This window comes from Pinus tabuliformis, chromosome 8 (assembly GCF_031772625.1).
Source record: "Pinus tabuliformis cultivar Carrire ecotype Pingquan chromosome 8, CPIR1, whole genome shotgun sequence".
Taxonomy (NCBI): Eukaryota; Viridiplantae; Streptophyta; class Pinopsida; order Pinales; family Pinaceae; genus Pinus; species Pinus tabuliformis.
In genome coordinates, this window is record NC_142294.1 from 1,575,941,683 (window position 1) to 1,575,953,717 (window position 12,035).

Sequence of the window (12,035 nt, forward strand, 5' to 3'; positions counted from 1 at the left end):
TAGTCAACCAGCGTATACATCTGTAAATATTCATTCATGAGTTGCAGCTATTTTAAACTTAAGTTATGCCCAGATTAGAACATTACATGCGTCAGTATACAGATCTAGAATAAACATGATCAAACTGTATAGAGATGATTCATTCCAAGCCATTAGATCTCGATCTATCCTTAGATCTTGTTCTCCATCAACCGTTGAGATTCCTCCGTAGCTCAGATCAAGCAAAGCCTCATGAACCCATAACCTGCATACTGGATCTCATACTTCATCAGATATTCAAGATTTTCTGAATTGCCTTTGCCTAATGATCTTCTTCTCCTTTTATAGTCTTAGGCCTTACTCAATACCATGGCCCAAAACCATTTAAAACCAATACCAGGGACCCAATACCTGGGTTCAATATTTCAGACGCAATACCAAGGTCCAAAACCATAGGTCCAAATACCACGGACCCAAAACTTAGTTTTCCGACATGTTCGCGCCTTTCCTTGCGTGAAAGTGCGAGTGTACGATATACGCGCCTTTGTATATAGTGAAACTACATGTATACACTACTTGGTATATAGCGAACCTGCGTATATACGCGACTTGGTATATAGTGAACCTGCGTGTGTACACGACTTGGTATATAGTGAACCTGCGTATATACTTTTCTTTCTTCATTCTTTGTAGTCTGATCATCAATTATATGCTATTTACCTGCTCCACTCTGATCTGTCATCTGTGTGAGTTGCCATTAAGGACAACACTTGTATCATAATGCCAACAATCTCCCCCTTTGGACTTGATGGCAAAGCTAACTTGCCATACTGAGAACTGTCATCTTAATGAGTTGTCATTGTTCATTACATATGAACTGATTCCTTTGAGCTGTCCTGCATCCATGTATTATGTCACATCTGATATCTCTTCTATAGATTCATCTAGTTACATATTAGTGAGTTGTTCTACTACAAGTGGGTTGCCATCAAGTACAACACATGCATCATAATGCCAACAATCTCCCCCTTTGGACTTGATGGCAACAACCATACTAAGTCACTCTCCCCCTTTGACATCAAGGGCAAAGGGCGGACCAAGATATTCTCTTCCTTGATATACATTCTGTTGTCCATACTCCCCCTGAGTACTTGCTGCAATCTCTGATTGAGCTCCCCCTTTGTATATGCCAAGGTGTACCAATCTATCCATGCTCCCTTTGAGTACATGCTGAAATCTCTGCTCTGTTGAAGTGTGATGTTCATGCTCCCCTTGACTGTAAGCAAGGTCTGCAAAAAGATGTTCTACAAGAAGAACATGACTCTATACATCATAAATGACCTTCTTATCACCAAAGAATCATACATAAATCCATCTCCCAACCAAGTGGGGATATACCAATATTGACTCATCCACCCAACCAAGTGGGGATATAACATATACCAATTGTTTATACATGACTGAAATATTACATCATCCTTCCCATGCATAGTGGGGGTATAAATTACATCATATGACCAAAAGGGATTTATCAAATGACTACAATAGATAGAGACAAACTATTACATCATGAGCCTTGATATGATCTTTACATGACATTTATAACAGAGACCAAACATCTAAATAAGACCATGATAGTCATCAGCAACTATCATACACAATGTATGATCTACTTCATAAGCATTTGTTAACAGCATCTAGACCAGCACCCTGTATATGTCCATTAGTGTATAAGTCATCAACCTGTAACAAGGTATGTCTGCATATAGATATCAACTCATCCTTTTGAAAATTATCATAGCCTTCCATGAATGAATTCTGCATATGACATACAAAATCATTCTCATTATATCATATGTGAAAAACACCATAGCCATATCATCAACATCAAGATCTGCATGATCTCATGTATCATCACTTGGGAACATCTGCATCAATCAACATATGTAAGTATCAACCTATCATCATATAGGTAAGAACTCATCATCATCATGTCTCCAACAATGCAAATTTGAGTAATCATCCATGTATCCAGCATACTGTATATAGCACTATGTATCTTGAGCTCAAGTTCTTTTGTCAAGACTTCTTGATATCATCAACAACAACAATCCTCATCCATGTGAACGCCAAGAACTATAGGAATCCTGCATCATAACTTTATTATATTATCTTTATGCATATGACAACAGCAACATATGAGTGACTCATCACCAAGTACTTTGTACTTCTCCTTATCCTTGTGAAGATCACCATGTAAGCACCATATATGCATCATCAAAGAATCAACCACAAATATGATCTAAACACCAACTATGTAATCCCAAGAATCATATGAGATTTTGTCATGGACAACTCATAACCATATCATAGCAAGATGTATCATTTAACCATACAAGCAACATCACCAAGGACTACTAACCATAATGCCAACAATGCATTATTAAAAGTATATGCTCCCCCTAAACCTGTGCCATCTTGTTTACTGTCAGATCTGATCAAGCATATATCAACGAGAAGTATCAAGGCATCGTCATCAACAAGTTAGGATCAAAACACTTCTAAACATCTTACAAGTATCAAGATATCATCAGCAGATTGTAACCATTATCAAACAGAGCAAGTAATGGACTGAATCATATCAGACCCTTTTCCTGAGCCTGTCCCACTGCTTTTCTCAAACTAACATATACGCGACTGTGCACTGCCTAACTCAAATCTATACGCGACTTCTCTTTATGAAACTTGTGTATGAGATTGAGAATACTGAAGTTTTACACTTTCAGCTTCCTCTGAGTCTGTTATGTATGTACATTGTACTGTGCCACATCTTTCTGACAGTACTTCCTTCTTCTTACATATCTTCAAGTGTGATGATGTTTTCTCCTTTTGGTATGGTGCTCATACTTTGTTCCTGCATTCCTTTGCTATATGTCCAAGCTTGTTACATGCATAACATCTTACATGTTTCATATTCCTTCTGTAGCAATCAACAGCTTTGTGACCAAACATATTGCAATAAAAACAATATCCCTTAAAGTACCTGGAACGTGATGATCTTTCTGTGTGACGCTCTTGAACCATTCTACTTTTGCATTTGGCTGCAACATGTGCAAGATTATGACATACATAACATTCAACATTATTCATCGGAGAAGTAAAAGATTTTCTTTGAATAATTTATTTCCTTGGTTGTTGATGGGATTGACCTCTCATCTCCTTGTTGAGTATTTCAGATTGTGCATTAGAGTTCCTTGTCTTATTTTGTGAACTACATTCACCTTCAACAGATTCATGAAAACCAAGACCAGTTTTGATAGCAGGAGACCTTTGACTACTAAGAATATCATCCAAGATCTTAGTACTATCTTGAAATCGTAAGAGCTTATCCTTTTCTTCTAAGTTATCCTTTAGAATATTTACCTCAACCTGAAGTTGCTCTTCATTTTCACGATACTGCTTCTTCATGTTTTCTTCAGCTTTTCTTCCTTCTTCCAACTGGTGTCTTAATTCAAGAACTTCGTTTTCTTGTTTTTCAGGAGCTTGGAGTAGTTATTTATTCTGCTTATTTGATTCTTCAAGATCTTCTTTTAGCGAGAGGATCGTAACTTCAAGACTTTCATAGTAACTGGATCTTTCTCTGAGTTTCTTGATTGTTGTGCTCCTTTCATTTACTTCACTTCTTAATAATGTCACTTCATCCTGCAACTTTTGACATTGATCTTCCTTTTCCTTGAGTAGCTTCCTTACCTTGTTTCCTTCCTCTAGTTGAGATTTTAGTTTGGTAACTTCTTCTTTGGAGATACATTCCCTTTTGTGCAATAGATCTTGTTGATCTCTAATTTTGTCTGTAAGCCTTTTAAATTCTGCCTCTATTTGATATCTTTCTTTCTCACTCATAAGAGCAGTTGTTTCACTATCACTTTCATCATCTTCAAATGGATGGAGAAATGTATCATCAGAGGATAACAAATTCATACTGATAGTTCTTTTGCTTGTTCATCTTCATTCTGAAGTGATTCTGAATCTGAAGTGCTTCTTCCACATATTCCCCAATTGATTCTCCCACTGTCATAGTTCTTCTGAGATGTCTTCTTCTTAGGCACTTTCTTCTTAAGCTTCTTTCCCATTGTTCTATGGATCTCCTTCAAGCGATCAAGCTTCTACCAAAGGACCTGCTCTGATTCCAATTGTTGGAAATAATATTGAGAGGGGGGGGTGAATCAGTATTATCAAATCAATATAACTTTTTCATTTCCATATTCAGATTAATATACACTACTTCAGTTAAGGCAAACCGCGTGTATACGCAACTGTGTTTAATGCAACAAGTGTCTATCCAGTAAACTTATTATTCAGTTAGTTGATCCTTAATGAGTGCATCAGAACATTATTAACCATATGAACAGTAAACAGGAGTAGTAAAACAGAACAAATCATCACACACAAGGAGCACACATGAACACCATGATATAAGGTGGAAACCCAATGTGGGTGAAAACCACCTGCTGTAAGTCGTCTCTATCTTATTTTAATAAGAAACTTCTTTTTACAATATTTTTGTACTGGTGCAGTCTTATACCAATATACAAGCTTCTACCTGCAGAAGGATACAACCTTCTCTCTTTTTCCAGCTTCTCCTGGAAGGGAGTTGCAACCCATTTAGCTCTTGTACTATCTGATCCTTTTACTAGTACATAGGTGCCGACCTACTGAATGCTCCAACCTTCACTCGTTTTCCAGCTGCTACTAGAAGGGAGCTACCAGCCCCTTAGCTCTTGTACTAGCTGATGTACTAGTACATAGGTTCTGACCTACAGAAGGCTACAACCTTCTCTTTCTTCCTCCAGGTACCACGTTTCATAAATTTTCAGACTGGATACTCCTGAAGCACAACACCATAATCTGAAGGCCACGTTTCATCCAATTTTCATACTGGACCCATCAATATCTTTGAAGCACACAATCAATCAACACTAGAATCATCAATCTCTAAATCACCCAATACTGAAACACTGAAACCTTGTCAACAAACTACAATCACCAGAAGACAGAGCAGAACACAAAACTCTGCAACAATGTTCAGATCTAACTGTATCATCAAAAATCATGTACCAGAGTGCATACGCTACTTGGAAGAACCGAACCAGCGTGTATACACAACTTCACCAAAGTGAACCAGCGTATATGTCAACACACACTTATGTCTTCGCTGCACTTCCTGACTTTAGACATAACCAGATCATTACATATACAAGGATAATACGCATGTTAGCAACCAGATCTAGTCCATCAGATCACATAAAGATAAGTCATTATGATTCTGATCCATTGTTGGATTTCATCCACCAACACTGAAGCTAAACACAATCAACCAATCTAAATATGCAAAATATTGACACCAGTAGTCACCAGAACTCATCAACAACTAGAACCACTTGTAACTTCAAACATCATAATTCATATGGTATACGCTACTTAGATGTATCTAACCTGCGTATGTACGCGCTTCTATCATAGTCAACCAGCGTATACATCTATAAATATTCATTCATGAGTTGCAGCTATTTCAAACTTAAGTTATACCCAGATTAGAACATTACATGAGTCAATATACAGATCTAGAATAAACATGATCAAACCGTATAAACATGATTCATTCCAAGCCATTAGATCCCGATCTATCCTTAGATCTTGTTCTCCATCAACCACTGAGATTCCTCCTTAGCTCAGATCAAGCAAAGCCTCATGAACCCATAACCTGCATACTAGATCTCATACTTCATCAGATATTCAAGATTTTCTAAATTGCCTTTGCCTAATGATCTTCTTCTCCTTTTATAGTCTTAGGCCTTACTCAATACCATGGCCCAAAACCATTTAAAACCAATACTAGGGACCCAATACCTGGGTTCAATATTTCGGACGCAATACCAAGGTCCAAAACCATAGATCCAAATACCACGGACCCAAAACTTAGTTTTCCGACATGTACGCACCTTTCCTTGTGTGAAAGTGTGAGTGTACGATATACGCGCCTTTATATATAGTGAAACTGCATGTATACACTACTTGGTATATAGCAAACCTGCGTATATACGCAACTTGGTATATAGTGAACCTGCATGTGTGCACGACTTGGTATATAGTGAACCTGCGTATATACTTTTCTTTCTTCATTCTTTGTAGTTTGATCATCAATTCTTTGCTACTGACCTGCTGCACTCTTATCTGTCATCTGTGTGAGTTGCCATCAAGGACAACACTTGTATCATAATGCCAACAGAAACCATAGCCATACCTTCTTGGGTACCCCCTGCTCATCCTTCAAATTCTACACCCCTTCCTTGGTCCTTTGCATCTCAATATCACTCCCAGCCAGCCAGCCAATCATTTCAACCATATGCTCCACCACAACCTCAATGGAATGCACCGCCCTAGGGGTGGAGGTCCCAATATAACAATGCTCCAGCTTTATTGCCTCCACCACCTGCCGACCATAGTTGCTACACTCTGCTCCACCCAAGCAGCCCCAGATGCCTGCCCAGCCAAATCCGAACCCGAACAACAGACAAGCTCAACAAGTATACTGTGGAGAGACATCGTATCCAACTTATGTTGTGGAAATCCAAGAGATTAACCTGAGATCTGGGAGATTTCTCCCAGATAACCAACCTCAACCTCCACTTAGGGAGGTTGACGAAGAAAGAGAGGAAAGCATTCTTAAAGTGAATCCACCCTTTCCTGAGATATTAACCCAACCACTCCAACCTATCCCAGAAGAGACTGAACTTCTGGGAGAATTGAAAAATCTATGTGTAAAAATTCCACTTCTCCAAGCAATCAAATATGTTCCTATTTACAATAAGTTTATTAAGGAAAATTGCTTCAACTATCCAAGGAGGTGAAGAAGGGATGCCCCTACCATTAATGTCATTGGACAGTTGTACGACTTAATGTTGGGACAAATAATCTGTCCAAAGTATTTGGACCCTGGAAGCCCTGTAGTAGATGTGCACATCAATGGCACCATTGTCCCACACACTTTGATCGATCTTGGGGTTTCCATTAATGTGATGACCAAGGACACCATGCTCAAGCTCAACCTCCAAGGTTCATTGAGGAAGACCACAACAGTTATGCAACTTGCAGACCACTCCACAGTGACCCCTGAGGGGATTATGGAGGATGTGATGGTCTCCATTAACTCTTGGGAGTACCCTGTAGATTTCCTGATTCTACAACCTAAGGCTAAGCTTACTGGTTACCCTCTCATCCTTGGGAGACCCTAGTTGGCCACTCCTGATGCTTACATTAGCTACAGAGCTGGGAATATGACCATCAAGAATGGGCATATGTCCAAGCAGTTAGTCCTATACCCTCCTGCTCAGCCATCTCTAGAGCATGATTTACCTTTATGGTTGGAGGAGGAGGAAGAAGATGAAGTTTATTCCGCCCAACTTTATACTTTAGAAACAACCATGGGAGGAGGATAGCAAGATGAAGATGATTTGATTGAACACCTACTCCAAAGTCCAACTCCCGTACATTTCCCTTAGAAGATGTAAGAAAGGAAACCCAGAACAATCATCCAATTGACCTATGCTTGGCCAATTCCAACCCCCTCCATGTCAAAACCATAGAATTTGGCCCTAAGAGAACCTTGAAAATCAATCCATCTCTTTCTGCTCTCCAAGAAGAGAAGTTATGCAACATGCTAAAGGAACATCTAGATGCCTTCGCTTGGAGTTACAAAGAAATGAAGGCAGTACACCCCTCGGTGTGTACTCATCACATATACATCAAAGAGGGTTGCAAGCCAATGCGGCAGCCTCAAAGGAGGATGAATCCAACTCTTAAAGATATAGTCAAAGAAGAACTGCAAAAACTGCTAGATGCAGGATTCATTTACCCTATCTCCGATAGTGATTGGGTCTCTCCTTTGGTGTTAGTTCGAAAGAAAAATGGTAAGTGGAGGATTTGTGTCGATTACAGGGAGTTGAACAAAGCCACAAAGAAGGACCATTTCCCTCTACCCTTCATTGACCAAGTAGATGGCTTGGCAAGGAAAATGTTTTTTTTTTTTCCTAGATGGACTCAACGGGTACAACCAAATCTAGATCAGCCCGGAAGATTAGGATAAAACCACCTTCACTTGTCCTTGGGGTACTTTTGCCTATATGGTCCTTCCTTTTGGCCTATGCAATGCTTCTGCCACTTTGTAGAGAGCAGTCCTGAGTATTTTCGCTGAGTTAGGCCATGATGCGGTGGAAATTTATATGGATGATTTTACACCTTAGGGTTGTGATTTTCAAGAGGCTCTGTCCAACCTAGGAAAACTACTGCACAAATGCATTGAAATGAACCTTTCTCTTAGCCCTTAAAAATGTGAATTCTTGGTGGCTGTAGGGACCGTGCTAGGTCATTCAATATCTCAGCAAGGACTGTAGGTGGACCCAAACAAAATAGCTATCATCCAAAGGGTCCCACCTCCTCAAAAGCAAAGAGAAGTCAAAAGTTTCCTAGTGTTTGTTGGATACTACCGAAAGTTCATAAAGGACTTCAACAAGTTGGCCTCTCCTTTATTTGGTTTGTTGGCAAAGGAATCTGAGTTTATATGGTCAAAAACCTGTCAAGAGGCCTTAGACACCCTAAAGAACAAGTTAACCACTGCACCAATTCTCTAAGGCCCAAATTGGGCCCTTCCCTTTCATATTCATGTTGATGCCTCACACAAAGCCATAGGAGCAGCCCTAGGTCAGATAGATGAAAATTTTCCTTATGTTATCTACTTTATCAATAAGAATCTATCAAAGGCTAAACTAAATTACACAGTGACCGAAAAGGAACTCCTGGCTATTGTGCATTCATTGAACAAATCTAGGCATTTTATTACAGGCTATCAAACATTTGTGCATACTAACCATGCTGCAATCAAATATTTAATGCATAAACTAGATGTGAATGCTCGGATTATAAGATGGTTACTTTTATTACTACTATTTGATCTAACTATTATTGATAAGCTTGGTAAGGAAAATGTTGTTGCAAACTTCTTTGTAATGCCCTACTTAATCTTATCATGCAAATTTTACTAGTGTTTAAAGTACCTTAGAATATTGACTTATAATCATCAAGAAATATTGGTACATACATGCATTGGTGAAACTGTAAATTTATTACTGATATAAATTTTGTTATTATTCAATTCCCAACTTACCTCCTCATATTTGAATTTTGATAGGATATGGTCTCCTTCCATTTATTACAATTTAAATATTCATATCTCATTTCCAAAATGTCCTTTCAAATTTACTTGAGAGAAGACATGATCCTCTCCAATTAATTACCAAATTATATATTCATATCTCATCCCCAAAATGTCCTCTCAAATTTACTTGGGAGAATACATGGTCCTCTCGAATTAATTACCAAATTATATATTCATATCTCATCCCCAAAATGTCCTCTCAAATTTACTTGGGAGAAGACATGGTCCTCTCCAATTAATTACCAAATTATATATTCATATCTCATCCCCAAAATGTCCTCTCAAATTTACTTGGGAGAAAACATGGTCTTCTCCAATTAATTACCAAATTATATATTCATATCTCATCCCCAAAATGTCCTCTCAAATTTACTTGGGAGAAGATAAGTCAAATGTAAGGATGAGGGGGTAGTTATGACATTAATGAGAGGTGGTTGAGGTGGAGAAGAGAAAGGGGCATAAAAGGGGAAGGATGAGGGGAGGAGAGGGGGGATCCTTGGTCTTGGTTTTGGTTTGGTTCTGTTTGGGAGGATTTTGTTTTGGAGGAGGGATGTGGAGAAAGAGGAGGGAGATCAAACTTGGGTTTGGAGAGTGTTTTTTAAACTTGGACACACTACATTTGGTTGGACTTGGGCTCGGAGGGCTAGGGAACCTGTGGAGGTTTCCTGGGCTAGGAATTATTTCCTATTTGGCTGGGAGGAAAATCCAGTTGGGTAGTCAAGAGGAGCATGGATCTCAAGAGCATATCAACTAAACTATTGGAACATGTATTATCCGTCATCTATTTTAGTTATTTAAATTGTTACAAGTTATACATGTTGTAGATTAAATTAATTTATGTTCATGCTTATGATGTTTTATAAACCTAAAATTTTCCTTATTATGAAAATTAGCGAAATTAATTTCAATCAGTGTAGTAGTAGTTAGAGGACCTATAGTTGGGTCCTCACACGTAGTATCAGAGCTAGTTTCAAAATCTGGACCCAAGACCCACTAGACCCAAATCTCCGCTAAAAGAGTTATAACCCTCAGCATTACTTGTAAGAATTTTTATTATAAAAATAGGTGGAATAGTCATCCATCAAAGACCTTACCTAAGCCAAATGACTTGTTATACCATCCTAGTGGCCAAAACTTTCTTCAATACGGTATATTAGTGTTTTACCCTCAAACTAATACAAATTATAACATAAGGTGAAGTTGTAATATAAATAAGGGGTGGTAAATGGAATATGGATTCTCTATGATCCCGGAGTAAAAATGGTTGCGACTTATGCTTGGGGTATTGCTTAAGATTCAAATAACTAGGCTGGGGCATATGACTCTTGTGTGCAATTCTTTGGGTAAAAAAAGAACAAACAAACTTTTGACAAACATTTTGTACACTCAATTTCTTAATCAGAAAACTGCAATATGTACATCTCCACATGTAAATGAAAACCCAAAGGTGGTAGGGAAAATAGTTTTGGCTTTGTACTCTTGTTGTTTGTAGAGATAAAATTCCTAGCCAATCATGCAATTTTCCAAAGATAAAATTCGTAGCCGGTCATGCAATATATACCATGTCAATTTTCTACTCCTTTCACTTTGGTATTTAAATTCATCCTGTCATTGTTTCTGCACACATTTATGCCACCTTCAAGCCATTGTCATGCAGACTCCTATCATTAAGTTTTGATGTAATTCACCCTAAAAGCATTCACTGTTGAATTAATAAATTGAGTCCATATTTTCCACTCAGGAAATAGGTAATCCGCTGCCAAATAGCTAATCCAATTCGCAAACCCCTCATTCAGTCATAGGTGAGTCCACCATTCCATTGTAACCAAATTTCTGAACCACTGGTGGGCTAATTCATGTGTCACGATAACTGCAACCATTTGTTTACTTGCAGCCACAGAATGCTGCTCGTCATATAGCAAACTAGATTCCCGATATGTAACTAGACCATAGTTCTCCATTGCCCCAGCAGAAAAATCAGGTACTACAACCATATCCAGCTTTGGCAGGGTGTAAGGAGCCCCAAAATATTTGGCGTAATATGGAAGTGTTCTTACTGCAACATCCAGAGCAAACATCCCTTGGTTGGTTTTACCAGCTTGACAATACACACGAACTTTATTTCCTGTTGTAGTTGTTCGTTCTATATACTCAAATTCCCCCACAACAATTGCTGCCAAGTATGTTGACATAACATGTGATTCCTGGAAACTGACTGTTCTCAAATGTCCATCAGAATTTTCTTCAACAACTGGCATATTTGATAAAACTACTCTGTCAACAGGTGCTTGAATTGTTATTTTAAATGTTGCCTTGTATGAAGGTTCATCCCAGCAAGGAAAACACCTTCGAGCATCTGTTGGCTCAAACTGAGTAACTGCCATATTCCTCTTCTCACCATTGACCACATATGCACTTCAATAAAATCCCTCCATCTGATCATTCAGAGTACCCTGAAATTCAATGTCCATAATTGTCTCATCCTTGTGGCATCCAGGTTTCTCGAACAGAGTCTCGTCGCTTTCTACTGCTAAAAGCTGTATTGATTCCAATCACAACAAATGCCTTTTGGCGTACCTCAGGGCCTTGTCCATTAGGCTTCTCAAGAACAGGTGACCCATTGAGGTTGGCTGATTTTGCAGTCCGAGCAACTACTAATTCCATTTCAAGAGAAGAAATTGTTTTTTCTAACGATTGAATGGCTTGATGTGTCTTGGCAACTTCCCCCATTATATCTCTGCTTTCGCCATTTTCGACTTTAGGCTTGTCTTCACAATCTTGAGAA

The 12,035-nt window shown here is 38.6% G+C and overlaps 1 pseudogene; it reads right to left on the minus strand.

Annotated features, from left to right (window-relative positions):
- Nucleotides 1–11,046: 11,046 nt before the first annotated feature.
- LOC149242052 (aminopeptidase M1 pseudogene) lies at nt 11,047–11,634 on the minus strand (annotated as a pseudogene).
- Between the last annotated feature and the right edge of the window lie 401 nt (nt 11,635–12,035).